The sequence below is a fragment of the Urocitellus parryii genome, chromosome 15, assembly GCF_045843805.1.
Source record: "Urocitellus parryii isolate mUroPar1 chromosome 15, mUroPar1.hap1, whole genome shotgun sequence".
In the NCBI taxonomy this organism is placed as follows: domain Eukaryota; kingdom Metazoa; phylum Chordata; class Mammalia; order Rodentia; family Sciuridae; genus Urocitellus; species Urocitellus parryii.
In genome coordinates, this window is record NC_135545.1 from 14,859,282 (window position 1) to 14,872,517 (window position 13,236).

Genomic DNA, 13,236 nt, shown 5'->3' on the forward strand with positions numbered 1-13,236 from the left:
AAGAAGAGGGACAGGTTGTGAAATGGAGAAAAGGTTCCAGGAAGAAAAGGAGGATACCAAAGAGAAAAAGAAAAGAACATGGAAAAAGAGACTGATCCCAAAAGGGGCCAAGGAAGAGAGGCATATTACTAGGGAAAAAAAAGGCAATAGCAAGGGAAGGAATTGATATAACTAAGAGAAAGGAGAAAGCAACCCATGCAATAATCCAAGACAAAGCAATTACAAAAGAAGAAGATAAATTGTCCCAGGAACAATGGACATTGGCCTGTGAGATTATAATCAAGAAGAGGCATGCTGCCAAGGGAGGAAAAGTAACCAAAGAGGAAAGAACATGGTCAAGGAAGGAAGTGGATATAGAAAGGGGGATTAGTTTTAAAGAGAAAGAAGTTAGTTCTAGGGGGAAAATATAGCAATGAAAAAGAATCAACTGTTGAGGGTCCTGGCGGAAGTAATTAAAGAAATGGGCTCAATGCCTTTAGGGGAGAGAGAAATAATTGAAGAGAGATCATCTGTATGAAAAGGAGTGAAACTGATGGTCACAGGTGGGGAATTTTTAAGGATCAGGAGGAAATAACAAAAGAAGAGAGGGAACAGGCTCAGAAAGAGAGAAAACTAGAAGATGATAGAATGGCTACCAAAGAAATAACACTGCCTTATAAAGAGAACTTGGAAGAGGACCAAAAGCTAATAGAGAAGGTACAAGAATTCTTTTTTGATAAAACCCAGGTAGAAACTATGCTAAATAAAACCCAGGAGCAAAATCTATTAGAAAAATAGCAGGTAGAAGAGCTTCTGAAGTGCATTGGGGAGGACTAGAAAAGACCAGATGAAGTGGTTATTACAGAATATCAGAGATAAGCTCTTTGAGGACATATCAGAGAGCTGGACTGAGAAGAAAACAGAGAAAGGTCTAACTAAGAAGGGAATAAGGGAGGAGAAGGAGGAGGAAGAAGAGGAGAAGGAGAGTCTTCCCAAGAAAGAGAAAAGGAGACATTTGGTTAAGAAGAAGAAAAAGATGAGCCTGAGTGAAGAGAAATTGGAGGACAACTTGGCTAAGGAGGGTTGGAAAGAGAGCTTGGCCCACAAAAGGAAGAAGGGAAAGAGTCTGACTAAGGAGAAAAAGAGACTGAGTATGAAGAAAGAAGAAGGAGAGACAGAGCACCTTATTGATAGGGTCAGGGGTACTTGAGTGAAGAGAAGAAAGAGAGCTTGAGTGAGGAGGAGGAGGAGGAGGAGGAAGAGGAGGAGGAAGAGAGCCTGAGTGAGGAGGAAAGGCAGAGTGAGGAAGAGAGTTTAAGTGAAGAGAGTGAAGAGGAGAGCCTGAGTGAGGAAGAGGAGAGGCTGAGTGAGGAGGAGGAGGAGGAGAGGCTGAGCCAAGAGGAGGAAAAGGAGAGGCTGACTGAGGAGGAGGAGGAGGAGAGGCTGAGCCAAGAGGAGGAAAAGGAGAGCTCACTTATGGAGGTGATGCTTTCAGAAAAGGAGAGAGTGTTGAAATCAGAGCACTCAAAGGAAGAACTGGGCTTATCAAAACTAATGATGGAAGAGAAGGGTCTTGCTAAAGAAAGGGAGGATATAGGTAGAAGAAAAATGCTGTTTAAGAAAGAGACCTTGCTTGATGGAAAGAAAGATTCCAGAATTATGGACTAGAGCCCCTTGAAAATATCACTCCAGGGGAAAAAAGAGCCAGAGGATCATTTGGATCTGAAAGACAGACAAGACACTCAAGTTCTTGGCATTCATCCCAGGACAAGTTCACTGGGAAGACAAGAGAACATGCTCTTGGACAAAGCTAGGGGTATATTTTTACAATCTGTGGGAACAGGCTTAGAGACCCAGATCCCAGATGGTCTCCACAGGGCAGAGTTCCAATTACCTGATATTATGGAACCACAGAAACCTGAAAAACAGACCCAAAGGTGATGGGTGGAAGGGGGAGTGGTTATTGCATGATCGGGATCCTCTGATGGGGAAAACTGAGGGCCAGGTTCCAGCTCCAAGTCCAGCAGCAGCCCCATCCCCAGCCACTTCACCTGAAAAGCCAGGTAAAAGCCACCAAAGGCCAGCTGACTCAGAAGCAAGTATCTCAGATGAGGACTGGATTAACAATGCCTTAATAAGGCTGGAAACAGGAGAACAACTTTCCAGGGAGTTTCCATCAATTGAGGCAACTCCTCAGAGACTTGACTTCGAAGGAATACTTGAGATGGATACATCTGTTCAATCTTAAGGCCATTGTTAAACACCTCAGGCAGAACCTAGACTTAAGTCACACTGATATATCACAACCCTGTAGGGATTTTTTGTGTCCAATGCACTTAAAAGTGATCCCTCCAATTGGAAGGAAACAAAGAGAGAGCTGGCCGGAACCATGTTCTATCCCTGAACCAGGGTTACCATCAGCCACCAAGAGGTGCCATCTCTTAGCTTGAGTCCTATGGGGAGAAGTATTCACAACAGTTACCCACTGCTGTCAAGGAGAAAAATCACCTTCATCCAACCATAAATGATGTTCCCACAGCTGTCTGTCCCCTTGTGGATAAAAATCCCCTGGACTTGATGTTCCAGAAGTACTTTCTAGCCTTGAGGGGGAGGGTTGAGCTCCCCAAAATTTATAAGGCAAAGAATAATGCACTGACTATCCCTGTACCAGTGCTACCATCAACCACTAAGAGAATTCAAGTCCCAAAAGCTATAAACTATAAACTGGCATCTTCTGGGAGAGCCTTACAGAAATAGACGAATACAGCAGTCATCAGATGCTCTCGAAGAGATGGAGACAAACACTTTTATCCTACCACCAGACATTTTTCTAGATCCCCATGCCTCTGTGGAAAAACAAACCCTGGCACTAATGTTTCAAAAGGACTTATAGGATTTTAAGGGTAAGGGCAGGTTTCCCAAATTGCCCAAGTTGGAGAAGAAGACACAGCTCATCTCTTAAAAAAAAAAAAAAAGGAAGAAGAGGTGCCTCAATGGGTGACATTTGTGGCCATGTACCATGTTTTGCGGATGCTTCAGCAGCGATATGCCAGTGATACAACTGCATGGATGAAAGAGTTCCACCAGCTCATGGACCTGTACCAGCTTAAGTCCCCCCGAATCCAGAGGCTACTACAAGACCTGCTTCTGAGAGAGGAACCTCAATCCCAAAAGATCATTTACAAAGAGGCCCTGAAGGCTACAGATCTAGTGCCTGGGGAGCGGCTACCACCTGTTTTGTGGTAGTTCCCATGCTCCTGTAGGTTCCAGGTTTCAGAATGTGGTACTCCTCTCTGGACAGAATAGGGTGCATATTATCCAACCTGGGTATGGGTTTGCCCAGTATGGGTTCCTAGAACTTGCCTGGAAAAGTCTGCCACAAGTCACCTTCCTTTTTTAGAGAGGCTGCCCAGAATCTACTCCTACTCTCTGATTTGGCCTTGAGATCCTACTGGAAAATGAGCTTGGGTCACAGATTTTGAGCCTCCTTACTTGTTCATCATTTCAAGGTGGGGCTAGATGGGGACTCATGTTCATTCAGCTCCGTTTACCTGCCTCTGTGTGGTGAATAAAATGACACTGTTCATTTGTGAAAAATATTCTGGGTCTTCCTCTCCCAAGTTTAGAATGCCCTGGAAAATGGCTAGATAATGCAGATATGCTTTGTTCTAAGGGAAACAATTTTTTTCAATGGAATACATATCCTTTGGAGGGCAAGGGCCACTATCTAATCACCTAACCAGAAAAGTCTGTCCCAGCATTGTATTTTTCCCTTTGGCCACTATTTACTTTCCTCAGAAGGAGAGTGTCTGGCATAATTGACCTTTTATTTTTATTTAGCACTAATATGAAAGAAAGCCCATTAATTTTACATCAGAACAGAGACCTGAGAGGTGTCATATTCCAAGAAAATGCTTGGGAGATCAGAAGATCAGAAGCCTGGGAGACCAGGATATCAGAAGCCTGGGAGTATGAGGAAGAAACCCTGGAGTAAGAGAACTTAGAGGAGAGTGCCTGAAGGCCAAGAGGAATAGCTGGATTTGACAAGGCAAAGAAGCTAAAAACTCCAGAGAAAATGTCCAGAACTCAGGGAAAGCATAAAAGAAACCAGCAGAAAAGGATTCTGAGGTTGGAGGAGCCAGGGAACTCTGTGAGGCAGAACCAGATCTCAGGTAAGATACATGGAAGCCTAGGAGGAGGGCAATAGTGCCTGAAGGAGGAATAAATCACATCACAAAACAGGATGCAGGGGTGGGGCTCAGGTGAATTCATTCCAGGAGACCAGCATTTCACTCTGAGTGCAGTGCCTACAATGACCAAGGGCTTCCCACTAACCCCTACTTCTGAAAGGTACATCATCTCCCATTGCCACACTAGGGCAAGCTTCCACACATGAACTTTTGGGAGATGTACATCCAAACCATAGCAGAAGGATTATGAATGAAGTTGCTGTGAATATTCTTGTACAAGTCTTCCTGTGTTTTTTTTTTTTCATTTCTCTTGAGAATACTTCAAAATGGAATTTTGGCTCATAAGAAATATTTTTCCCAAAGAGTTTGCATCATTTTATGCTTGTCAAAACTATGACAGTTAAACTTGCTCTATAAAGTCAACATTTCTTGCTAGCAAACTTTTGATACCAGGGATTGAACCCAGTGGTGCTTAACTACTGAGAAATATCCCCAACCCTTTTTATTTTTTGAGACAAAGCCCTTAAATTGCTGAGGCTGGCCTTGAACTCACAATCCTCCTGCCTTAGCATCCCAAGTCGCTAGGATTATAGGTGTGCACCACCACACCCGGCAGCAAACTTTTTTATTTTATTTTTAAATATTTTTTAATTGTAGTTGGACACAATACCTTTATTCCATTCATTTACTCTTATGTGGTACTGAGGATCGAACACAGGGTCCCGCACATGCTAGGCGAGTGCTCTACCACTGAGCCACAATCCCAGCCCCCATTTTTTAAAAAATTTTTACCCATTCTAGCAGGCATAGATATTTCAGTAGGCATAGGCATATATATCATTGTGGCTTACTGCTACTGAATAATGTGGAGTACTTTTTAAAGTGCTTATTGGCCATTTGTACATAATTTGTGAAATGTTCAAGTTGTTTCTGATCCTTCTCCTTTCAATTTTTTTAAAATTTTGATCAAAAGATAGTCAAACTGGGCATGATGGCACATGCCTGTAATCCCAGTGACTTGGGAGGTTGAGACAGGAGGATCACCAGTTCAAAGCCAGCCTCAGCAAAAGCAAGGTGCTAAGCAACTCAGTGAGACCCTGGCTCTACGTAAAATACAAAATAGGGTCAGGGATGTGGCTCAGTGGTCGAGTGCCCTTGGGCTCAATCCCTGGTACCAAAAAAAAAAAAAAAAAAAAAAAAAACCAAACAGTCTTGTCTATTCATTTTCTACTGATGTTTTTTGATGAATAGATATTTTGTATTTTGATAAATCTCCACATATCACTTTTTCTTCTATGGTTAGTGCTTCAGTGCTTTTTGTCTCTTGTTCAATAGACTTGCTTTCTCCAACCAATGTCATAAACATATCTATGTCTCCTTCTAGGTTTATAGTTCTGGGTTTAACATTTAGGTCTATGATCCATCTCAAATTGTTGTGTATCCTGTGAGTAGAGGCCAAGATTCACCTCTTCTCATACAGATATCCACTTTTTAAAGCAAGGGATTGAACTCAGGGGCTTAATCACATCCCCAGCTCTTTTTTAAAAAAAATTTATTTAGAGACAGGGTCTCACTAAATTGCTTAGGGCCTCGATAAGTTGCTGAAGCTTTGAACTTGCAATCCTTCTGCCTTAGCCTCCTGAGCTGCTGGGATTATAGACATGTACCACTGCACCTAGCCAGATATCCAATTGTTCCAGCAACATTTGTTATAAGACTTTCCTTTCCCATTGAATTAGTTCTGTCAAAAACTGATACTAATTTTTGGACTCTGTATTCTGTTCCATTGATATAGCTATCTCCCCTTACAATACTACACTGTCTTGGTTACAGTAGTAATTAGTAAAATTTGGTAGTGTTAGTCAGCTTTTCATCATTGTGACAAAATATCTGAGAAAAACAAAAGAAGGAAATATTTATTTTGACTTACAGTTTCAGACAATTGTCAGTTGGCTCCATTGTTTGTGGGCTTGTGGTGAGATAGTACATCATGGTGGCCATGAGTGGCAGAACAAAGCTGCTTATCTCCTAGCAGTTGGGAAGCAGACAGCATGAGGAAGGGGCTGGGGACAAGATATATCCTCTCAGGGCACATACTTCTTCTAAGTAGGTCTTACCTCCTAATATCCCATTCAGGTATGAACTCATCAATGGATTAACCCACAGATGAAGTTAATGTCCTTATGATCCAATCACTTCCCCAAAGTTCCACCTCTGAACACAGCTGCATTCCAGACAATGTGTTCAACATGTGGGTCCTTAGGAGACAATTCCAGATCCAAACTTCAGCAGACCTGCACTCCTAACTGACCAGCTCTAAATCAGAGTTCCTATGCCCCTCTCCTCAGGCTCAATTAATTTGCTAGAATAGCTCACAGAACTCACAGAAACACTTTACTTACATTTACTCATTTATTATTTATGGTATTACAGAGTTTACAATGAAAATTAAGATGGAAGAGATGCAAAGGGCAAGATATGACAGAAGGGACACAGCATCCATACCACCACCCTCCTGACACTGCATGTATTCAACCATCCAGACACTGTGTGAACTAGTCCTTTTGAATCTTAATGAACTTCATCATATAGGCATGCCGAGCAAATTGCTGGTCATCAACCAACCTTCAATTCTCCCCAGATGTTGGGACTTTCAGCCCCACTCCTTTCATTATACTTAATCCTTCTAGATGCCAGCCTCCTCCTAAGACTCTCTAGGGACTGCCAGCCACTAGCCATCTCATTAACATAAGAAAAACACATTGTTCCAGAAATTCCAAGGGTTTTAGGACCTCTGCATCAGTAAATGGAGATGATTTACTTTTGTATCATAATGTACATCTTACTAAAAAATACCACTGTCTGCATCCAAATGTCCTTTTTATAAGGATATCAGTTATATCGGATATCCCACTCCAACAACCTGATTTTAATTCTATTATTTCTTTAATAACTATCTCCAAATACCATCATATTCTGAGGTGTTAGGGGTTATGGAATTTTGAAGGAATATTACAATTCATCCCATAACAGTATCCCACAGATTTCTGAAGCTCTTTTAACTTTTCTTCATTTTATCTCTATTCTTCATTTGACTAAGTATTTTCCTGTTTGCTGATTTTTCTGTCAGTGCAAATCTGCTATTGCGCCCCTCTAGTAAAATTTTTAATTCAGTTTCAGTTTTTACCTCCAGAATTTCTAGTTTTACATAATTTCTCTTCATTGAAATTCCCTATATGATTTCTTATTATCATGATACACTTCTTTAATTGTTTGAGCAGGTTTCCTCTAGATTTTTGAATATATTTGTAATAGCTGTTTTCAAATCTTTTCTTACTAAGTGCAACTTTTAGCCCTTTCAGAGCCAATTTCTGTTGACTATCTTCCCCCATTTTGGCTAGTCTTTAAATTTTTGTACACATTAAGAACAACAGTTTTCCCATAAGATGTTGTAGCCATTCTGGATTCTGATTTTCTCTTCCTTGGGGATGGCAGTTATTACTTTTTGTTTGAGTTGGACAAAGAGTCTGTTTTCCCCACATTGCAGAGATTTGGATTTCTTGACTCATTTTGAAAATTCTTATTATTTTTAAGCCTGGCTTCCCAGGGATTGCCCGAATCAACTCTGTTATTGAAGTCAATTATTGGCCAGAGGTTATACTATTTTGATAGGTCAAGTCTTCTACCATTTGCATTTAAAAGCTATATTTACGTGGCTTAAGGAATGCTTTTAAAATTTTGAGTTAAAAAGACTGCATTGTTTTTGTTTTTTGTGTTGTGGAAGTTTCATGGTTAATGAGTAGCTAACTAGGGACTTCAGTTTTCTCCTTTCCAGACATAGAAATATGGGCATTAACAAGACCCTCTTTTGCCGATTCCCTGGATCTTGTAACTGTCAGATTTACTTTGTTGATTACCTCAACCAATATGGACCTTAGGCTATTATTGGCATTCCCTGACAGGTTGCCATTGGGATCTCTTTTTATTTTTTCAATGCTAGGGATTGAACCCCAGAGCACTGTACATGCTAGGTAAATACTCTACCACTGAGCCACACCCCCAGCTGCCCATTATTTCTAATACCACTGGGCATGGATTTTTTTCATGCTTGCTTCTGATTACAGTCTGCCCTCTCTGGTAGGGAAACAGAATTGCTATTCCTCATAGTAGACTTGGCAGAACAGGATGGTAACAGCACTAAATATTTATAATGTTTCTGATTTTCAATGGATATTCTGAGAGTTAGGTTTGCAATCGGTCAGTAAATAAAGGAAGTTTAATTTGTTAAATATTTAATATTTGGTTTATTGTTTGTTTAATTAGAGCAAGTATTCTGAGAAATGCTGATTGTTAAATGCTTAGTAAAGACTATGTGAAATGTTGATGTAATTTCCACTAAGAGGAAAATACTGAAAGCCTGGTATCATTACCAATGCAAAATATAGCTAAACCTATTTCAATAAAATTAAAGAAATAATCAATACAAATGTTGCAGATTGACTATTTAGAAAACCAAAATGTATAATAAAATCATGAATAGAAATAATAAAAATACTTGTTAAGACTGAAAACTTATATTGAAATTTAAATTGTCAATGAGGGTAATACACACAACCACACACAAACCAATAATTAAATTAAAAAATCTTGTTTAGGACATCCCATGGTGGTTGGTCTCCAAGATTCCAAGGTCCTTCTAAGAAAGACTTCTATAATTATATAAATTAGGATTTGAAAAATGAAAGCAAAACTGAACTCCTGTAAGTGTGGGATAGCACTATTCACTATCCTCCTTCCAAAAGTGTACTGAAACAGAGAAAAGATAGTATATTCTCTGAATCAAGCCCTTCTAGGTATAATGCAACAGCTTACAGAAGGAATAAACCTGTGCAACCTGGCTCTGGTGATGCACCAGGAACCTCTGAGCATCATTCCCCAAGGCTGCCCTTGAACGTCACATCCTCTAATTTTACAGAAATGCCGATTTTCACGGTGACTCACAAGAAATGACTCTCCAAGGAACATTTATTTTTTTAATATTTATTTTTCAGTTGTTGTTGGATATAATACCTTTATTTTATTTATTTTATGTAGTGCTGAGGATCGATCCCAGGGCCTCACATGTGCTAGGCAAGTGCTCTACCGCTGAGCCACAACCCCAGCGCCGTTTTATCTCTAACAACTTTTCTACCTATAAGGGAAGGGAAACACCAAAATATCTTAAGTAGAGAGAAGAACAGTTCCTGAAATTTGGACATTAGAAATAAACTGCACACTAAAGCTATGATCTGAACACAAGCAATATGTGTGAAATGTATAAATACATATGTATATTCAATTGAAATATACTTGTGTGCATGTCTATATATTCACTGCATACTATTCATGTGCCAGACTCTAATGCGTGTTGATTTGACAGTGGACAGGCAGACACCAAATAGCCCCCAAAGCCCTTCCTTTCACTGTGTGTCAAAGATGCAAGAGATTATATCACAGATTAAATATTAAGAATAAAGATTTTTTTAAATCTAAAAAAAAATATTGTTTAGGATCCAAATCCTAAACATCCATGTAGTCATGGTTCAGAAGCCCAAATTACTTACTTTTTGGCTATTTTATTTATTTATTTATAATTTATTTTTTAGTTTTTCGGTGGACACAACATCTTTATTTGTATGTGGTGCTGAGAATCAAACCCAGCACTGCGCACATGCCAGGCAAGCACGCTACCGCTTTAGCCATAATCCCCAGCCCCTACTTTTTGGCAATTTTAGAAATTAGATCTTTACTATTGGTCCTTTAAGAAATGAAAAAAATTCCTGACCTGTGGTCTAAATGTTATTAGTTTAAAACAATCAAGTCTGTTATTGAAGTAAGAAAGTACTCACAGACAATATGTTAATGAATATAGCAGTATTCCAATAATTTTTTCTTTCAACAGGTAGTTGGACCACAGAATAGATTGCTGGCTGCTGCTGCTGCTTTCTTTTTTGGACCAGGGATTGAACCACAGGCACTTAATCACTGAGCCACATCCCTAGCTTTTTTAAATTTTGAGACAGGGTCTCACTAAGTTGTTTAGGACCTTGCTAAATTGAGGCTGGCCTTGAATTTGTAATCCTCCTGGATTGCTGGCTTCTTATTTGAGTTTGATCAATGATTTTATCATGTATCAAGATTTATAACTAAATCAAAAAACTTAAGTCCTGGATAATCTACATAAATGTTTTTCAATTTCATATTCTTCTGGTAGATCCTGGTTCAGTTCATATATAATACATTTAAATTATCTATGCTCAAATTCATAACACCATTTAGCTTTTGATTTCTAGGAATTATTTTCATAGAGATGTTATACATATGTGATCCATGTAACAATTAGCTGGGATAATTTTGTTAGAAATAATTTTCCTGTTTTAGGTCTTACCTGAGGGTGTACATAATATAAGAGCTGCACTTTAAAAGGGGAGTTTGCCTGGTGCAATGGTGCATGCCTGTAATCCCAATGGCTCAGGAGGCTGAGGCAGGAGGATAGCAAGTTCAAAGCCAGACTCAGAAAAAGCAAGGTGCTAAGCAACTCAGTGAGACCTGGCTCTAAATAAAATACAAAATAGGGCTGGGGGGTGCAGTTCGGTGGTTGAGTGCCCCAGTACACCCCTCACAAAATAAATAAAGGAGAGTATTTTTTCTCTTTGATTTAAAAAAACCTAAATTTCAAAAATGCCCAATATCATCTTTTTTTTAACCTTTATTTATTTTTTTTCATGTGGTGCTGAGGATCAAACCCAGTGCCTCACATGTTCTAGGCAAGCACTATGCCACTGAGCCACAAACCCAGCCCCCCAGTATCATTTTAAGTCAATTTTGATAAACCACATTTTTTTCCTAAGAAGATAATTTACTCTTTAGAATTTTAAATATACTGAAATAAACTTATACCTTATAATGAAATTTTTATCTCCTATTATTTATAAACATGTCCTCTTTCTTAAATAATGATGCCGTGATATAATAATTATTATTTTTTTCCTGGGCCAGATTTGCCAATATCTACTTGATATTAATATATTTTAGCAAAAATATTAAAAATCATTACTACTTTATTTCAAAATCCCTAAACTTCTAGACATATTCATTGGTTTCATGGAAAATAAACAAAACTTTAGAGTCTCATGCTCTACCAAATGAGCTAGCCAGGCACCTGTAAAATTTTAAAAGAAGAATTTCCAATTAGTAGAGGACTATCAACATTCCAAAGTTCTGATATACGGGCATTTTGGAATAGGCCCTCATTTCTATATTAATTTTTAATCATTTTAGGGATTTTACATGAGTTTATAATTTTCAGAGAGGTGACAAAATGTCACTATGATGATTAATAATATAAAGTGGATTGTTATAATCAAGTAGAATCAAGTGATAATATCTAGCATCATTAATACAGGTTGAGTATCCTTTATTCTAAGTGTTTGAGACTAGAAGTGTTTCAGATTTAGGATTTTTAAAAAATTTTAGAATACTGGCATATGCATAAGTGAGACATCTTGAGGATGGGATCAAAGTCTAACCACTAAATTCATTTTTCCATATACATAGCCTAAAGATTATTTTGTGTAATATAGTCATGAGACACAATATGACAATGGTCCTATAAGACAGTATTGCCTACTGATATCATAGCTGCCTTAATTTGTGTAACTACACTATGATGTTTGCACAACATCTAAATTGCCTAATGGTGCATATCTTAGAATGTATCACTGCCTTTAAGTTATACATGGCTTTATTTTATTTTTTCAATATATTTTTTTAGTTGTTGATGGACCTTTGTTTTTTTTTAAAGTATTTATTTTTTAGTTGTATTTGGACACAATACCTTTATTTATTTATTTTTAAGTGGTGCTGAGGATCAAACCCAGGGCCTTGCACATGCTAGGGGAGTGCTCTACCACTGAGCCACAACCCCAGCCCCTATTTATTTGTTTATTTATATGTGGTGCTGATAAGCAAACCCAGTGCCTAACACATGCTAGGCAAGTGATCTACCACTGAGCCACAATCCCAGCCCCATCATAACTTTATTTTAAATGCACATATTTTGACCTGTCACATGAAATCAGGAATGAAATTTTCTACTGGTATCATTATGTTGGTGCTCAAAAAGTTTCCAATTTTGAAGCATTTCAAATTTGGGGTATTTTTGGGGGGAGAAAAGGGGCACCAGTTTTAAACCCAGAGGCATTCAACCACTGAGCCACATCCCCAGCCCATTTTTTATTTAGAGACAGAGTCTCATTAAGTTAATTGGGGCCTTGCCAAGTTGTTGAGGCTGGCTTTAAACTTGTTATCATCTTGCCTCAGCTTCCCAAGGTTCTGTGTGTGCCACTAGGTCTGGAAAATTTTGGATATTTAAAAAAATTTTTTTTAGTTGGACACAATACCTTTATTTATTTATTTATTTATTTATTTATTTATTTATTTATTTATTTATTTATATGTGGTGTTGAAGATTGAACCCAGTGCCTCACATGTGCCAGACAAGCACTTTTCCACTGAGCTACAACCTAAGCCCCAAATTTTGCATTTCTGGATTTGAGATGCTGAACCTATACTGGGAAAACTCAACATTATATATTTTTAATTTATACACATCAACTACATGAATCCTTTTGTTTAACTCAGATTTACTGGAACTAATAGAGATAGAAAAACAAGATAAATGGGCTGGGGGCTTAGCTTAGTAGTAGAGTACTTGCCAAGCATGTGTGAGGTCCTGGGTTTGATTCCCAACACCACAAAAACAGATAAATGCTTCCCAAGAAAAACAATTTTAATAATCTACAAATTATTCTATACCCTTCAAAAATCCAAAGTCATAACAAATTATAGGGAAGTTGCTCTGAAACAGGAGTTAGCAACTTAAAAAAATATTTTAGAATCTGGATAATAGAATTCTTTGTAACTATCCAACTTTGCTAGAGTAATGCAAAAGTAAACAGACACTATATAAAGAAATATATTTTAGCAGAACTCCAATAAAACTCATGTTTTAAATCCTCTTTTAAAA